The following is a 17,523-nucleotide window of genomic DNA, read 5'->3' as shown; positions in this document are numbered from 1 at the left end:
AATATTTATTAAGGATGTACTATGCACGAAGCCCTTTGTTAGATACTGAGAAGAGGACACGCAGACACTGTTCTTGTCCTCACGGGGTTTACCTTCTATCTGGAGGGAGAAATGCAGGAAATGGCCATACTTCCAGGGCTAGAGAATGGGAAGGGGGCATGTTTGAATAGGAACCATGCAACTAGACAGGGAATCCATACTCCACCAGAACAAAGTAAATGGGTAAAAGTTGCAAAGGAAAAAAAGGCTATTGACTTGAGGAGTTAAGGGTTGTCAGTATGGCAGAAACTGGGTGAGCAAAAAGGCTGCATAACTGGGCTTATACTCTTCTGTGTCTGATATGGCCTGAGAAAGAGTGAACACCTTTTCATTTGTAAACAAAAAGATCTCTCCCTTAGTTATCCACCAGTCTTAGGACTTGTTTGGAGCTTAATTCAAATGGGCTCCTTATGTGTAAGTGCTTGTTTCTCTCTCTTTTTCTTTCTCTCTCTCACATTGGCCTCTAGAGCAAGATAGTGGCAGGTGTGCATCTTGTATTAGAGATTTTTTAATAATTCAATGTCAAGTAAGTTATGTATTAAACTTGAAAAAGTCACTCTTTTTATTTTTGTAGGTACCTGGACCAGATTCTAATTGCCCCAATTACTGTGTTAATATTATTCTTGGGCAATGAGAATGCATACAGTCCTTGATCCATCATGGCCAGGAAGTGGCTCTGGTCCTTTTGAAAAAGCTTCTAGCTGCTGCAAGGTCAGAATCCCATGGTATCTGTCAGTGGAACCCTCGCACAAGGGAAATGAAGTATTTATACATTTTATTTTATTGCTTGTGAGTCAATAAAGGCTAGAAAAGGCATCCAATTACTTGGCTAAATAGCTAACTTCATTATCACCCAGGGTAGATGGTTCCAGTCGGGTCTTTTTAAAAAGTATTTTTATTTTTATTTTTTTTATTTCTCCACTATTTTTGTCACTGGTGGAAATTATGCAAGTTACCGGCAGCCAATCCATATAGAAAATCTGTAGAAACTTCAATTCTTGCCTCCTCAGAGGAAACAACTCAACTGCGAGGCATAAGGCAGAAGAAGACACCAAGGATAGTTTTAGAGCAGGAGGGAACGTTTGTTGAAAAGCTTTAGAGCAGGAACCACATGAAGGAAAGTACACTTGGAAGAGACCCAGCTGGGCCACTTGAAGCACAAATATGTGGTTTGACCTTTTGACTTGGGGTTTTGTATGTTGGCATACTTCTGAGGTCTTGCCTCTCTTCTCCCCTGATTCTTCCCTTATGGTACGTTGTCCACATGCACAATGGCCTGTCAGGGCTTGGGAGGGGAGCACGTGCAGTGTATTTACTGTAGTCGTACTCATGCTTACCAGAGGCATTCTTTCCTTTTCCAGTGGAATGCCCCCAGAAGGTCATATTCCAGTTAAACTCCACCATTTTGCCTCTTAATGGGCATGCTTGAGCCCACTCTCTGAATTCCTAAGATCTTACTGAGAACTGATCACCAGTTTCAGGTGTTTTTATCTATTGAGAAATGGCTTTTCTCTGGCACTGGCTGTGAACAATTGTTATTTTAGAGAGGCAGTGTGACAACTTCCTGAACACCAGCCTATGGTCGCCTGACATTCCCGGTGGCAGTTGGGGGAGCCCTCTCCTGCCTGCTTATGCCTGGCTAGCTACCTACTGTGACATTGCTTAGTATGGCAATACTTCTTTATAACAACAGTTACTGAACAGAAATGTTTATCCTCTGACCTCAGTTCAGTTTACAAAAACAGTCTAGTGTGATCACTCAAAACCACTTTTATTAGAAAAATGATCATTTTGCAATTCCCAGAATGTCATAATCTTGATTTTTAAACCTGAATTGAAAATGTTGCAGAATGCCTTTTAAAATCCCAGAGCAAAGACAGAATGGGAAAGATCCAATTACAATCTTCTTTTCCCCCCAAAGTATAAAGTGATTTATTTTGAAAGAAAGCAATACTTTCGTTCATAAATGTTTTTATTCATAGAGGTGTGCCTATATAGTTTCAACTTAGTTCGGCATTGGTGGGAGAAAGTTTTCAGACTTCACTTACAGTGGATTTGATACAAAGGATATTCAACATTTGAACATATTTGAATTAAATAGGGTCCAAATAAACTGCTTCTGTTCAATCTATCAATTGATTAATCTACCATTTTTTAAACATAATCTGTAGTATGTTTTTGCTGGACATTCTGTTTGCCTGTCCAGATCCATTCACCAGTTTATTTCGCCCTGTGCCCTGGGAGGCTGACCTGCCTGGACTGTAGGAGAGGATTCCCTTGCCCTCTGGCTTCCAGCTGGCTTTGGCAATAGGAGAGACTGGAGCAGATAACAAACAGAAAGAGAGGATTGGCAGTGATTGCCCTCCTGCTGTGACCTCAATCTTTTTCCTGAAGCTATAGTTGCTGCCTGATGGTAAATAAACTCCTCTTTCTTTTTTGGGTCTAGAGTAAGCACCACTCTGTGTCTTATTGTTCCTTTTTTGATTTTTCTTCACCTTTCTCACACTCTGGTAAGGCACTCCGTCATAAACTCTCCTAAAACACTGTTTGAACATGCGTATAAACCACTCTAGTCCAATTTTCCATGTTTGAGTTGGGTTGAAAGACAAATTCTGGTTTTATGCCACATCTATTGCACATCTTATTCCAGGTTTTTTCATGATAATAAAAAGGAAAACAAATGCATGACTCCTAATTCCTAATTTTAATTTTAAAAAATACAAAATATTTCTCATCAACCCCTCCTTGGAACTCTCCAAGTGCCAGGTAGTAAATAACGACAGTAATCAGCCTGTGTTTTGTCACCTGAGCAGGAATCTGGCTTAGAGCTGTTCTGAGGCTGAGTAATGTTCTTATGGTTGCAAGAGAAACCAAGCATAGTCCAAAACCATGTTTGGACTCTTAGGTTTACCTCTATTGAGTATATGTGTCAGGAGGGGCAAGGCCGAATGTGAGGAGATGTGGAGATGGAGGAAGGAGCTTCAGGGTGTTGCACTGATCAAAGCAAAATTGTCTGGGCTTCTAAATCAGACATACATTGAAGCAGAATATAGTAGCTTTTAAATTGAGGCCATAAGATGCCAAACTGAAGACAGCTGAGAGAGGTGAAATGATATGCAGTTTACTTAGGAAACCCCTGTAGTTCAGTGTCATCTAGAATTATCTTCCCTGTGGTTTAAATCTTTCTGAAATTGAGCAACTTTTATGTAAAAGTTCTTGGATTTTGGGAAAACAAACCCAGCTGAAATATATATTATATATAGTCCATGGAATGTATGAGAGTCCAGTGGTGGTGGTTTCATGAAACCACTAAATTGTATGAAAAGTTGCTCCCTCCATCCCAAAGAAAACAAAGTCATCTCAAATACTAACATTAAAAAACTCCAAACAACAAAAACAACTTTCATAGTAGCCAAGTTAAATTCGTTCTTAGAAAATGTTCCCACAGAAAAGGCATAACATTTTCTTAAGCCCTGGCCAGTTAAACAAATCCAACTTTAAATAAAGAGGGTGTTAAATGCTTCTCTTCTGACAATGTTGCCCAAAACTGTAGTGGGGGTAGAATATTTTTGAAAGTATTTTGCGAGATTTCTCTTTTCCCTCCTTTTCATCGCATTTTTCACCCAATTTTGTTTCCTTGGATACTTTAAAATCAAATTTAAATTGTCTTTCACATTATGAAGGATAATAGACACCTAGCTAATTCTGGGATCATACATTTGGGGTTTAAGTGCTTTAGTCAAACAATGAATTCAAAACAAAACACTTTTATTCTTTATGATTTTTATTGGCATGGGATCTTAGCTCTCATGAAGACAGACATCTTTCCTGTTCATAGTATAAAGCTTTCAGCTTATTCTCTGAGGAGATAATAAGGCAGAATTAACACAAACTCATACTGCTTTAGTTTAGGCTTGAATATAAAGAGAAAAATGATCCCAGTGATATTTGGCTTCATAATTGCTAGGCTATCATAAAATATGCTATTCTGAAATTGCTTATAGTTATAAGAAACTAGTCAATAGTTTCATTGTTAATAGATATAAGAAAAATGAAAAGAGGAGGCTGCATCGTCAATTGTCTAGGAGATAAGCTATAGTGGGAATTTGCCTGTTAAATTAAAATCCCTGGTCTGCTGTATGCCAGGTCTGTGATTTAGGCAGAATTACATAACCTCTGTGTGCTCAAGTTTCTTTCATCCATAAAATGGGAATAAAGGTATCTGTATTATCAGATTATGGTGAATAATACATGAGTTAATATTTCAGAAATATTGAATGCATGCATGTGATAAGTGTCATAAAGTGTTGATTCTGGTTTTTAATAGGTCAAAAAGGCTTGGGTTCTTTTTCCCATTCTTGAGTTACTTATATTCTTTCTTTATTGCATTAACCCTTTTACCTTCATTAGCTCCTGCGATCCTTACAGTGAATTTAAAAGACAGATATGGAATGGAAAGTAGTTCTTAACCATTGCAGTTTTACTGACTTCACTAAAATAATACATGAATCTTTGCTGAGTGTATTGTCATAAATAGTGTAGCAATCAAATAAATCACTTAAGACTATTTATTTGATTTGCATTATCTGTTTAAAAACACTACAGGCATTTGTTATTACTTGATAATCATTCTCTTCACCTTCACATCACGAAGACCTAGTAAACTTTGAAGTTTGGGGTAGGAACTTGGAACGCTCATTAAGGATTAACATGTTCTACTGATTATTTTAATGTTACCAATTTCTCCTTCTGCAACTTGATAACTAGAAATTTTCCTTCAGTTACAAAGGTCAAATCCATTCCAGCTATTGCCATCACCCTATCATTTGAGGCCTTATTTCTTCCAACTCTTCTTTCTACTGGCTACAAAGTAACCTCATTATAACTTAGAGTGCTATGGTGATACACTCTGAGAATGGAGGAATGTTCTATAGAATCTCAGTTTTTTAAAAGCAAAACCATTATCAATTAGTATTTATGAAGAGCCTAGAGATTGTGAGAAACTCCAGCAGGTACTCAGCTCACATGGATAATGAAATTCTAAATGTTTAGATTTCCACTTGCCATGCCCTTGACTCTTTCCAAATACGTGCATTAAACTTTCATAATTTTGTTTTTAAGTTACAACTTCTAATGCATTTAGGGTACTTGAAGACTTTGGCGGCACATTAAATATAACCAGAGGTGCACCATTAGACTGCTGACTGAAAATGTTTAACATGCACGAGTCCCTCCCTGAAGCTGACAGTTTCCCCCTTTTTTTTTTTTTTTTGGTTTTGTTTTAAAGACAGAGTCTCGCTCTGTCGCCCAGGCTGGAGTGCAGTGGCGCGATCTCGGCTCACTGCAAGCTCTGCCTCCTGGGTTCACGCCATTCTCCTGCCTCAGCCTCCCGAGTAGCTGGGATTACAGGCGCCCGCCACCAGGCCTGGCTAATCTTTTTGTATTTTTAGTGAGACGGGGTTTCACTGTGTTAGCCAGGATGGTCTCGATTTCCTGACCTCGTGATCTGCCTGCCTCAGCCTCCCAAAGTGCGGGGATTACAGGTGTGAGCCACTGTGTCCGGCCCTTTTTCTTTTTCTTTTTCTTTTTTTTTTACGTTTGTGTATTGATTTACGGGAAATGAAAACATCCACATTAGTATGATTCTACATTTGCACATCTGGCATATTCCAATCTGTTAAAAGTAACCATGTAAATATATCATGTTTAAATGTAACATTTTAGCATTATTTCATACGGAAATCGAATTCAAATATACTGGAAAAATTTTCCTATTTTGATTAATTTGTGGTAATATCAACCTCCAAATAAACACCATGTGCTCTGCCCTAGCATTTTTTTAAGCTTTTAGAATTTGCTTTTATGGTATCTATTATTTCCAGATGACAGGACATGGTGCTGAGAAGTATGGGAAAATATGGTTAGACTAATGGGTTTCCTGCAGACGAAATGATTCTGAATCATTTAATGCGGCTTCTATATTATCTCACTGTTGATTAAAGCAGAGGCAAATTACAGTACTGGAATCTCTGTAAGAGAAATTATCTGACGGACTGGTGCTTGAAGACGTGGGGAAATGTGATATGGCCATGAACTTGAGGTACATTATTTTCAAGCAATGCCTTCCTGAGATACAGTCATGAGCAGTGAGGTTCTATTCCTAAGGGAAGTGTCACTTTGATCATCACACATGCATGTCAAGATACTATCTAAGCTGAAGATTGTTTTTCAACTTTCTTAATTCATACACTTCCAAAGCCTCATCATAGATGAAACTTTGGGACTTGAATACCTTGGCTGGTTTTCTACATATGGGAAATTAAAAATGGCTCCTTATAAAAGAAGGATTTCAGAGGAGAAAAAGGAAAAAAGGAAGGAAATGTGTCAGAGTTGATTAATTATCGGAGTTAAAAATGTATCCGTTATAAATGGTAGCAGAGAGGTGATTTAAAAATACATTTTAAATGATGACGGCTTTATGATTTGGCTGTCATTTGCTCAACACAGAGATCCTAATGTTGATTGATGGGCTTGTAGATGTCTTCCTTGGAATTTGGCAGACAAAACTGATGTCATTGCGTTAAATCAAATGCTTCCACGTCTTTTAGTTCTATTATAACACTCAAAGCATCATTCACAACGATCTGCAAGACTCATACCCTGGGGTTGTGACAAATGACAGTCACTCATCTCATCCAGATAATATTACTATTTTCCAAACTGTTTCTTGGTGTCTTTCCTTTTGAAGCCATGCCATGATAATTTCAGACTTCCCCCACCCCGTTTTTATGTATTGATACGTTCTCCCACATATTTTAGCATTTGATTTATCTTCCTTGAATTGTCATCAGTTTAGCATTGGCCATTTTTATGGTGTCTCATGCATTTTACACAATAAAGAGAAAACCTATGTATGCTCACCTCTGTTATGGTTGCTCTGAAGGGAAAGTGAAGAAAAAGGCATTTGGAGAAAACGGGTTAAGCATGAGGATAAAGAATAAAGCATAGGGGCTGCAAAGGATAGAATTTATGTAATTCACTTCCAAAATAATGTTGGGGTTAAGGAACCAATATTAAATTTGAGAAGAGTATCACTTGTTTAAAAAAAAATAAAATAAGGAAATGGCAAAAATAATATCCAATATGGAATCATGTTTCTAATTTTGATCATCCTGATATCAATTCAATCCAGGCTAAATGTAGACATACTGTGATTTTGCTGTGTGAGGAGAGATTCTTGCACTTCTTGAATAGTAGTACCATATGGATTGGTACTGTAGGAAGCTGTATTTGAGAATATTTCTGGACTAATCCATTTACTATATCTGAGTACTCTGAAAAAGTTGACATAACTTTCATAAATGTAATACTTACACTTGTGTCATTGATTTGTCTCCCAGAGTTAAGTCATTTGGAAGGAAAGATTGTGTCTTATTCTTTCATACAACTCCACTTCTTAGCAGAACGCCTCACATATAGGAGACCTTTGATAAATATCTGACACATCTATCTAAACAGGAGGCAGATTCTGGTAAAGATGTTCTGACTCCATATACACCAATAATTTATTTCTTTAGTTATATATTCATTTGTTCATTGACTATATGTTATCTACTGCGATGACCTGTCTAAAATATATTTGTGTGTCTCAACATACATCTTAGGCTAAAGATAAACAGTAAAACATAATTTTTTAATAGACTGTCGGAAGAGGCTTTTACTATGAATTAGGAAATTAAAATTCAAAACATTCTGTTGGGGAGACACAATGAGCACAATAGTCCTGAACGTTTAACTATTGTGAAAATTAAGTTATAACTCTAACTAGAACAGGGGTCAGCAAACTGCAGTTCGTAAGTTAAATCTTGCCCACTCTCAATTATTTATTTATTTAATTATTAATATTATTTTTGAGACAGGTTCTCACTCTGTTGCCCAGGATAGAGTGTAGTGGCACAATCTTGGCTCACTGCAACCTCCACCTGCCAGGTTCAAGTGATTCTCGAGCCTCAGCCTCCCAAGTAGCTGGGACTACAGGCAAACACCACCAGGCCCAGCTAATTTTTGTATTTTTTGGTAGAGATGGGCTTTTACGAGGTTGGCCAGGCTGGTCTCCAACTCCTGACCTCAAGTGATCCACTTGCCTTGGCCTCCCAAATTGCTGGGATCACAGGTGTGAGCCACCACACCCGGCCCACTCTTCGTATTTATAAATAAAGTCTTGTGGGAACACAGTCACATTTGTTTATTTATATCTTGTAAATAGCTGCCTTCAAGAGGCAGAGTTGAGAGTCTTTGAGACAAAGATCAGGTGGCTTGCAAAACGTAAAACGGCTGGTTTTTTACCTAAGAAGTCTGGCAACCCCAGAACAAGAATATATTCAATTGTAATCTTTACAAAGGTGTTGGCTATATTTCAGCGTGTGTACTTGAGAACTGGAATAAGTTAAACAATTTGCTTACCTCTCTGAGCCTCAACACTGTCATCTGGAAAATGGGGATTGTTTTGAGGACCTAGTTGCTTATTCTAAGTAAAGTACTAGGGAAATTGTGGTCCTCTAATATTATCTTCAATCCAGTTCCCGTAGAGTTAGGCCTTCAGTGAATATCCTGGAATAGTTGAGGCTAATAGAGTTAGCGTACGTGAGCAAATGGCAAACAATATTTAGATTCATTCTCTTTAACAAGCTTTTGCCCAAAGATCTCTACAGACTTGCTCTTAAATGGAACACCATTTATAAATATTTCATAAACGTGAACCATTTTGAACAGTGAAAACCCTTTCCTTTGTTAGCATCATTGGTAATAGCATTAATAATAATAATTCCTACCCTTTGGGGCTTGAAATGCGAAAGCCATGGTGCTAAGTGATTCAAAAAGTGATTTGTTCAAGATGGTTTAACCAGGAAGTGATGAATTTAGAATGTGAAATCTGACATAACCTGAAAAAGCAAGCTTTGTAGCCAACATCCTATCATGCTTCCTGATGTTGTCCCTGGAGCTGCTTTCTCCTTGCCTCCCCATTATTGGCATCCCTACTTCCGTCACTGCATTTTACCTTTGGAATTCAGGAAAAGAACAAGGCAGAGTTTGACGATCTACAGTCTTATTGGCTTCACCAAGAGGGAAAAAGGAATCCTAATTGTTAATGAATCCATACTAAATGAGAATCAGTCTCACAGCACACATAGAAAAACCTTTTTTTTTTTTTTAATTTAACTAAGAATCAAGTTGAAATAGAGTAAAACTGTGATTATTCACCCTTTGATCACCAAAATTCAGAAATGACATGACTGACCTGACTTTTGGCTCTCAGGAACCTAAAACACTCAGGTAGCTGAGAAGAGTCAGTAATTTTATTAACTATGCAATAACATGACCCTGCATTTCACATATTTGGTTATTTTTTCAGCACTGTTTGTAGAGTTATGGCAGAACTTTGCTGTGCTATGTAAAGTAGTATGTCCTGTATTCAACTAGTGTACAATTCCATCATTCAGATTGCTCAATTATGTGAGATCCGCCAATAGTTGTAGCATAGTTTGAGAAGCTGGGTGAGACAGGCATGGAGATTTTGGTGACAGATACATATTGCATTCAAAGAATTATATGGGCATAGTGGGTAGAACTGCTGTATTCTCTATGAGCTGCTTTCCAATGAGAAGGTAGGGAGGTAAAATTTCTGTACTTGCCTCAAGTTCTTCTTTATATGAGAAAATCTACAACAGAATCCTTAGGTTTCATGTCACTTTTTCTTAAAACAATGTGCATACAGAATTCTAGTTAACCACCTGTTATGAACTGAATCGCATTTCTCTAAATTTGTATGTTGAAGCCCTAATTCCCATAGTTACTGGCTAAATGGAATCATCAGGATGAAGCCTTAGTGATACAGGACTGGTGTCCTAATAAGGAGAGGAAAAAACACCAGAGGTCTCTCTGTCTCTCTCTATGAGCCGCAGAGAAAAGGCCGTATAAAAACTCAGCAAGAAGGTGACTGTCTGTCAGCAGAAATAAAGCCCTCACCTACTCAGTTGACACCTTTATTGGGGATTTCTGGCCTCCACAACTGTGAGAAAATAAATTTCTGTTGTTTAAGCTATCCAGTCTATGGTGTCTTGCTATGGTAGCCACAACCCACTCATATAGCATCTGTTGTAAACAAAAAACTAAGTTATAGCGATTCCATTCCAATGTCACGTAGATCAGAACTTTTGTCAATACAGGAAATACTTATTGTCAGATAAGACATTATGGCTGAAAGATTCCATTGTAATAATTTGCAAGTCCTTGAGAGAAATATCCTGGTACACATTTTTATAGAAGCTATGTATAAGCAAACTTTTCTTTGTACTGCCCTTATAAGTGGCAATAACCCTTTGAAATGTGCTTAATATGTGATTTCTAAATCACAGGGACTTTTTGGTTATTAAAGATAAAATATTTCAAAGAACCTAAATATTTAAATAAATATCACATGTATAAAATTCTATAAGTCTGCTTTTTAATGAAAGAAGACTTTTAATGCAGTAAATTCATGTTAAAATTTTCTTTTTACTTAAAAATATTGCTGTTATTGTTAACATTTAATTTCAAAGGGAAATTTTGTTGCTGGGAGAAGTATTTGGAAGACATAGTAAAACCATTAATTTGTGGATTGCTGTTACAAAATCTTTGCATAATGTCTCCGTCACTGATCAGCATATCCTGGGATTTCTTTTAATTTTTCCACTATTCTCATGAATTTATCATACCTACTTTAGCTTTCCTTAGCAGAATAGACTGTATATAAAGCAATTGAGCCAGCCAGCTATTTTGATCATGACCTTTTTTTTTTTTTTTTTAAAGATTATAGTTAATATTTTAAGAGCCAGGCAATGTAGCCTTAGCAACCGAAACAGCACTGGACTCAACAGTAACTCAGTGGTAAATGTGGTCAGGAGACAGGAATTTGGTAACTTCAGGAGAGGATGATTTGGGGTTGAGATTTAGTTTGAGATTTAGTTTCCACCGTGTAAATTCCTGATGGTGGAGGTTTTTAGGTCCATATAGCATAGGGCTTATTTGTGTAAGTTGGGGTCATCTGAGTTTGAACCTGCCAAGCCATCCCCTTGGGACTTCACAGAATGAAATTTAAGTGTTGAATTCATTGTTTTTATATATATATATTTTTTCTCATAAATTTTTGTGGTCTCTCTCTATTCAAGAAAAATAGACATCTCTTTGTTTAAGAAAATGGCTTACATTTTAAATATTTTTATGTGGCATATAAATACAGCCTATTTTATTTTTCACATATTTTGGCAATAACTCTGAGAGTATTGTATTTCAGCCATCATAAGGACATGTGAAGATTTATGGATATTTTTATACATCTTTAATATATCTAAAGAGCAGAGATCATTGATGTTTATGAGGAGCAACATGGATATTTCAAAAACTAGATTATCATAAGGATTCTGTATTGCTCCAGGACCTTCACATTGCAGCCTTGGTTTGCCTTTGGATTGATCTCAGGCCACCTTCACCAGGTTCTCCATTTATAATCACAGCTGAAGACTTGCTGTCTCGGAGGGATGCAGAGCATTTCAAGGCCTTCCTGTCTTTCCTAGTACTGTTCCCTCTGCTAGTAATGCCAACCCAACTCCCTTCATCTCATCGGCCATTTTTCATTTGACCAATTCCCATTTGCCCTTTTAAACCTTCCTCAGGTTACCAGTGTAGCTGTTTCTGACCCTTCCATGCAGAATTAATTGGCCTGCCACAACACCAAAGACATCTTTTATTATGAGTTATTCACTCACCCATCTCTGCCATCAGTGCAAGTGTTCCTCAAAGGCAAGGGTTGTGTTCATGCCTCTTGTGTTTCATCTCGCAGGCTTTGTGCTGAGTCTGGCATGGAGTAAACAATGCGTAGATGTTTGCTCACTAGGCCTGTAGTCCTAGATTTGCTAATTCTGCAGTCTAACTTTGAAAGTTTGTGACAGATACACACACATCATAGATCATACATAGTGAGGTTGTTTTAGGGAGAATCATTGGGAAATAAAACCTTCACTCTGTGAGTATGTTGGTGTAAATGGTATGATCTGTTTCATGATTTTGGGAATAAAGTCATATCTTTTTAATATTGGGATCTCCTTTATTCCAACTAGCATGGATCAGAACCAATCTCTCTCTTGGGTCTTTCGTATGCTATGAATTATTAATGGTATCCAAGGAGCAAATTCTTGAGTCTGCCTCATTTATCGGAAGCCAGAATTCAGGTACATGTAGAAATAAAATATTACAAATGGCCCTAAAAAATGGCCAGAGAGAAAGCAGAAGAAATGTTCCTGTCCTCAATTTTTTGCTTTTATTGCAATAACATACACAAAACATAAAATTTACCATTTTTAAAATGTGTAATTCAGTGGCATTAAGTAGTTTCATATTGTTGTACAACCATCAGCACTAACTGTATCTAGAAATTTTTCATTATTCCAAATTGAAATTCTGTACCCACTAAATACTAACTCCTCATTCCCTTCCTTCCCCCAGCCCCTTGTAACCATTTTTTTCTAGTTTCTGTCTCTGTGAATTTGACTACTCTAGGCATCTCATGTAAGTAGAATTACACAATATTTGTCGTTTTGTGTTCAACTTATTTTGCTCAGCATAAAATCTTCAGAGTTCATCCAGGTTGTAACATGCATCCAAATTTTCTTCCTTTTTAAGACTGAATGATTTCTATTGTGTGTATACAGCACATTTTGTTTATCCATTCATCCATTATGGGCATTTGAGTTATTTCTACCTTTTTGGCTATTGTGAATAATGTTGCCATGAATTTTGATGTATGAATATCTGTTTAAGTCCCTGGTTTAAAGTCTTTGTAGTGTGTGCCAAAAGTGGAACTACTGGATCATTTAGTAATGCTATGTTTAAGTTTTTGAGAAACCGCTATACTTTTTATCATAGTGACTGCAGATATTTCCACCGAGAAGATCTAAGGGTAATAATTTCTCCATATCCTTGTCAACTTGTTATTTTCTGTGTGTTTGGGTTTTTCTTTCTTTTTTTTTTTTGTAAATGTTATACTAGCTGTCTGAATAGGTGTATGAGGGATTTTTTTTTTCTGCTGCTGCCAGAAAAAATTTATTTTTTTGCCAAAAATATTCCTTGCATTAAGGAAGCAAAGAACACCAGTTGGGTGACTGAAAATTTTCAAATAGCTCATTTTAATATAATATTCTAAAATATAAAATGAAACAGAAATATCTCCTGCCTAACAAGATGATTCTTGCTTTGGTCAAAAAGTCCTGTGTGGCAATAGTATGTGTCACCTCCTGGAGAAGAGCTCCTGGATGACTTACGATGTGCCTTTTCCTGTTAAGTGGGATGTACCCAATAACAGAGTCCACTGGCCTGAGGTCCTAATCAAAGACCACAGGAGCAGAGCCCTAGATGGACATGCAACATGAGTGAGAAACAAATCTTTGTTGTTTTAGGCCCATGAGATTTAGAGTTTGTTACCAAAACCTAATCTAGCTTATTCTGGCTGACGCAATGCAATAATCCGTTGTGAAATACATGTTATCATAAATCAGATGTACAAAGGCTATTACCCAAAGAAGAGAATAATGTCAAGAACATTTACCAATTCAGAGAGTTTCCATTTTTAATACAGTGAAAGATAATTTTTTAAAAGTGTGTAATGTTAGATTTTGTAGTTCAAAGATTGTGTAGATGAATGTACTGCCAAGGAAAGACTACACTGGACTAAACCGAAGGCAACTTTATTTGGATACTTATACTATATAAAGTAGCATATTTCACAATAGAGGTTTCATCTTTAGACAACCTGTTTTATTTTAGGTATCCCTTTAGTCTATGTACTAATCAGATAGCTTTGCTACATAAAATATAATTTCTCTTTATGTCTCCACAAATGTATTTATTTATCTTTGTCACTTAGCAAGTTCTTCATTCATTCATCTTCATTCTTATTCATTTATAAGTTCATTCAACAATGATGTTTTAATGCCTAGTGTATGTATTCTGTTTGGTACTGGAGGTGAAGGGGTGTGTGAGTGTGTGTGTGTGTGCGTGTGTGTGTGTGTGTATGTGTGTATGTCTGTGTTTGTGATAGTTATGCTGGTTAATGGGTATTGAGATAATATTACATTGTCCCTGTCCTCAAAAACTTTGCAGTCTAGTGTAATATATATAGTCACAGTAACCTTCAAGTAGTACTGGAATTGACAAATGACAGTAGTAGAAGAACATTTTCAGTGGAATAATAGTCATTTGGACACTAACTGGTGAAAACTTCAAGCCTGTATAATTCAATTGGAAAAGACCAATCCTGTCCCAGAAGAATGTGCTATTTTACTCAGTGAGCAGGAAAGATAGTTGTGAAGACATGGATACATCCCATTACCTGGAAAGTTCTCTTAGAATGGGGGACACCGTTTGGAGAGGGAGTAGATATTACTTAAAGACACATAAAGAGTGTTTTTCCAATAAGCAGTCCACATGAAGCAAAAGCTTCCTTCTCTGGCAAAAGTCAAATCGTCTACAGTCACGTTCCATATAACCACGTTTCAGTCAATGACAGACTGCACATACAGTGGTGGTCCCATGATAATATAATGATGTTAAAAAATTCCTGTTGACCCGTGACATTGTAGTCATTGTAATGGCATGGTTTTTTTGTTTTGTTTTGTTTTTTGTTTTGAGACGAAGTCTCACTCTGTCTCCCAGGCTGGGGTGCAGTGCCGTGATCTTGGCTCACTGCAAGCTCTGCCATTCTCCTGCCTCAGCCTCCCGAGTTGCTGAGACTATAGGTGCCCGCCACCATGCCGGGTTAATTTTTTGTATTTTTAGTAGAGACGGGATTTCACCGTGTTAGCCAGGATGGTCTCGATCTGCTGACCTCGTGATCCACCCGTCTCGGCCTCCCAAAGTGCTGGGATTATAGGCGTAAGCCACCGCACCCAGCCAATGGCAAAGTTTAAAACATTATTCATGTGTCTGTGGTGGTGCTGGTGTGAACACACCTGCTATGCTGCCAGTCATATAGAAGTACCTGATAATAATGAGTATGTTACTGATTTATGTATTTACTACACTATATATTTTATTATTTTAGAGGGTATTCCTTCTACTTATGAAAATTAATTGTAAAACAGCTTCAGGCAGGTCCTTCAGGAGGAATTCCAGGAGAAAGCATTGTCATCATAGGAGATGACAGCTCTATGTATGTTATTGCCCCTGAAGACCTCCCAGTGGGACAACATGTGGAGGTGGAAGACAGCGATATTGATATTTATCATGACCCTGTATAGGCCGATGCTAATGTATGTTTTTATGTCTTAATTTTTAACAAAAAGTTTAAAGAGAAAAAACATCAAAACTAAAAATAGAATGAGCTTCTAGAATAACAAGATAAAGAACAAAACACATTCACAGCTGTACATTGTGTTTTAAGCTGTGTTACTACAAAAGAGTCAAAAAGCCTTTAAAAAATTTACAGTAAGTGCAAGTGAGTGTATCATTGAAGAAATTTTTAAAGTAAATGTTGTGTAATTGCACAGTGTTTATAGAATCTACAGTAGTGTACAATAATGTCCTAGGCCTCACAGTTGCTCACCATTCACTCACTCAGAACATCATCCAGTCCCGCAAGCTCCATTCATGGTAAGTGCCACATGCAGGTGCACATTTTTCATCTTGCATTTTTCTTGAACCTTTTCTATTTTTAGATATGTTTAGATACAAAAGTGCTGACCATTGTGTTACAATTGCCTACGGTATTCAGTACAGTAACATTCTGTGTCTCTTTGTAGCTTAGGAGCAACAGGCTATACCAGGCAGCCTAAGTGTGTAGTAAGCTATACCCCCTAGGTTTCTGTAAGTACACTCTGTGATGCTCATACAATGACAAAATCACCTAACGACTCATTTCTCAGAACATATCCCCGTCATCAAGCCAGGTATTACCGTATATAACTCCTTAATCTCTTCCCATCCAGCTGTAACTGCTTCTGCTCCACTGTAACTCTTGTTCAGGGACCTCCAAGATATTCTGACCTTAGATTGTCAAATTTTTTTCCATATTGGAACATATTACCATTTCCATATTACAACATACTTCCATATTATGACACTATTGGCCCTGGAATCTGTCATGAATTTCTCCTGTCTTCCTTTTCCATTTTTTTCCTCATCATTATTCATGGAAGTTTTTCCGGAATATTAGCCTTTGGCCTCCTTCTCTTTTCTTTATTGGTCTCTCATTTGTTGCTGCACCTACTCTTAGAACTTTATCTTTCATTTCAGGCTGGGCGCGGTGGCTCAAGCCTGTAATCCCAGCACTTTGGGAGGCCGAGGCGGGCGGATCACAAGGTCAGGAGATCGAGACCACAGTGAAACCCCGTCTCTACTAAAAATACAAAAAATTAGCCGGGCGCGGTGGCGGGCGCCTGTAGTCCCAGCTACTCAGGAGGCTGAGGCAGGAGAATGGCGGGAACCCGGGAGGCGGAGCTTGCAGTGAGCCGAGATCGCGCCACTGCACTCCAGCCTGGGCAACAGCGTGAGACTCCGTCTCAAAAAAAAAAAAAAAAAGAACTTTATCTTTCATTTCAAGTAAATAACTTTTTTTTCTTTCCAACTTTTATTTTAGGTTCAGGGGATGCATGTGCAGGTTTGTAACATGGGTAAGTTGTGTGTCGTGGGGGTTTTGTGTACAGATTATTTCATCATCCAGGTGACGAGCATAGTACCTGTTGGTAGTTTTTCTAACCTCACCTTTCTCCCACCCTCCACTCTCAAGTAGGCCCTGGTGTCTATTGTGTCCTGTTTTGTTCACTTGTACTCCATGTTTAGCTCCCACTCATAAGTGAGAACATGCAGTATTTGGTTTTCTGCTCCTGTACCAATTTGCTTGGGATAATGGCCTCCATTTCCATCCACGTTGCTGCAAAGTACACAATTTCATTCTTTTTTTTAATGGCTTCCTAGTAGTCCATAGTGTATCTGTACCACATCTTCTTTATCTAGTCCACTGTTGATGGGCATCTAGGTTGATTCCATGTGTTTGCTATTATGAATACTGCTGCAGTGAACATACATGTGCATGTGTCTTTATAGTAGAATGATTTATATTCTTTTGAGTATTCACCCAGTAATGAGATTTTTGGGTTGAATGGTAGTTCTGTTTCAAGTTCTTTGAGAAATCTCTAAACTGCTTTCCACAGTGGCTGAACTAATTTACATTCCCACCAACAGTGTATAAGCTCTCTGTTTTCTCTGCAGCCTCACCAGAATGTTATCTTCTATTTGATGATAGTCATTCTGACTAGTGTAAGATGGTATCTCATTGTGGTTTTCGTTTATGTTTATCTAATGATGAGTGACGTTGAACATTTCTCATATGCTTGTTGGCGGTGTATATGTCTTCATTTGAGAAATGTCTGTTCATGTCCTCTGCCCATTTTTTTG

At 37.6% G+C, this 17,523-nt stretch overlaps 1 long non-coding RNA gene across 1 annotated transcript in view; it reads right to left on the bottom strand.

The window, feature by feature from the left end:
- Positions 1–10,069: 10,069 nt before the first annotated feature.
- The window catches only part of LOC144340898 (uncharacterized), a 445,262-nt gene continuing 437,808 nt past the window's right edge, over positions 10,070–17,523 (bottom strand). Inside the window, exons 4-5 of the long non-coding RNA XR_013417442.1 lie at positions 11,844–11,931; positions 10,070–10,191 (exon numbers count right to left, since the gene is read on the bottom strand). This is a non-coding gene — a long non-coding RNA (uncharacterized LOC144340898). The remainder of the gene's footprint in view (positions 10,192–11,843; positions 11,932–17,523) is intronic.

Source organism: Macaca mulatta, chromosome 5 (genome assembly GCF_049350105.2).
Source record: "Macaca mulatta isolate MMU2019108-1 chromosome 5, T2T-MMU8v2.0, whole genome shotgun sequence".
Classification (NCBI taxonomy): Eukaryota; Metazoa; Chordata; class Mammalia; order Primates; family Cercopithecidae; genus Macaca; species Macaca mulatta.
This window is presented reverse-complemented; position numbering and strand designations above follow the sequence as displayed.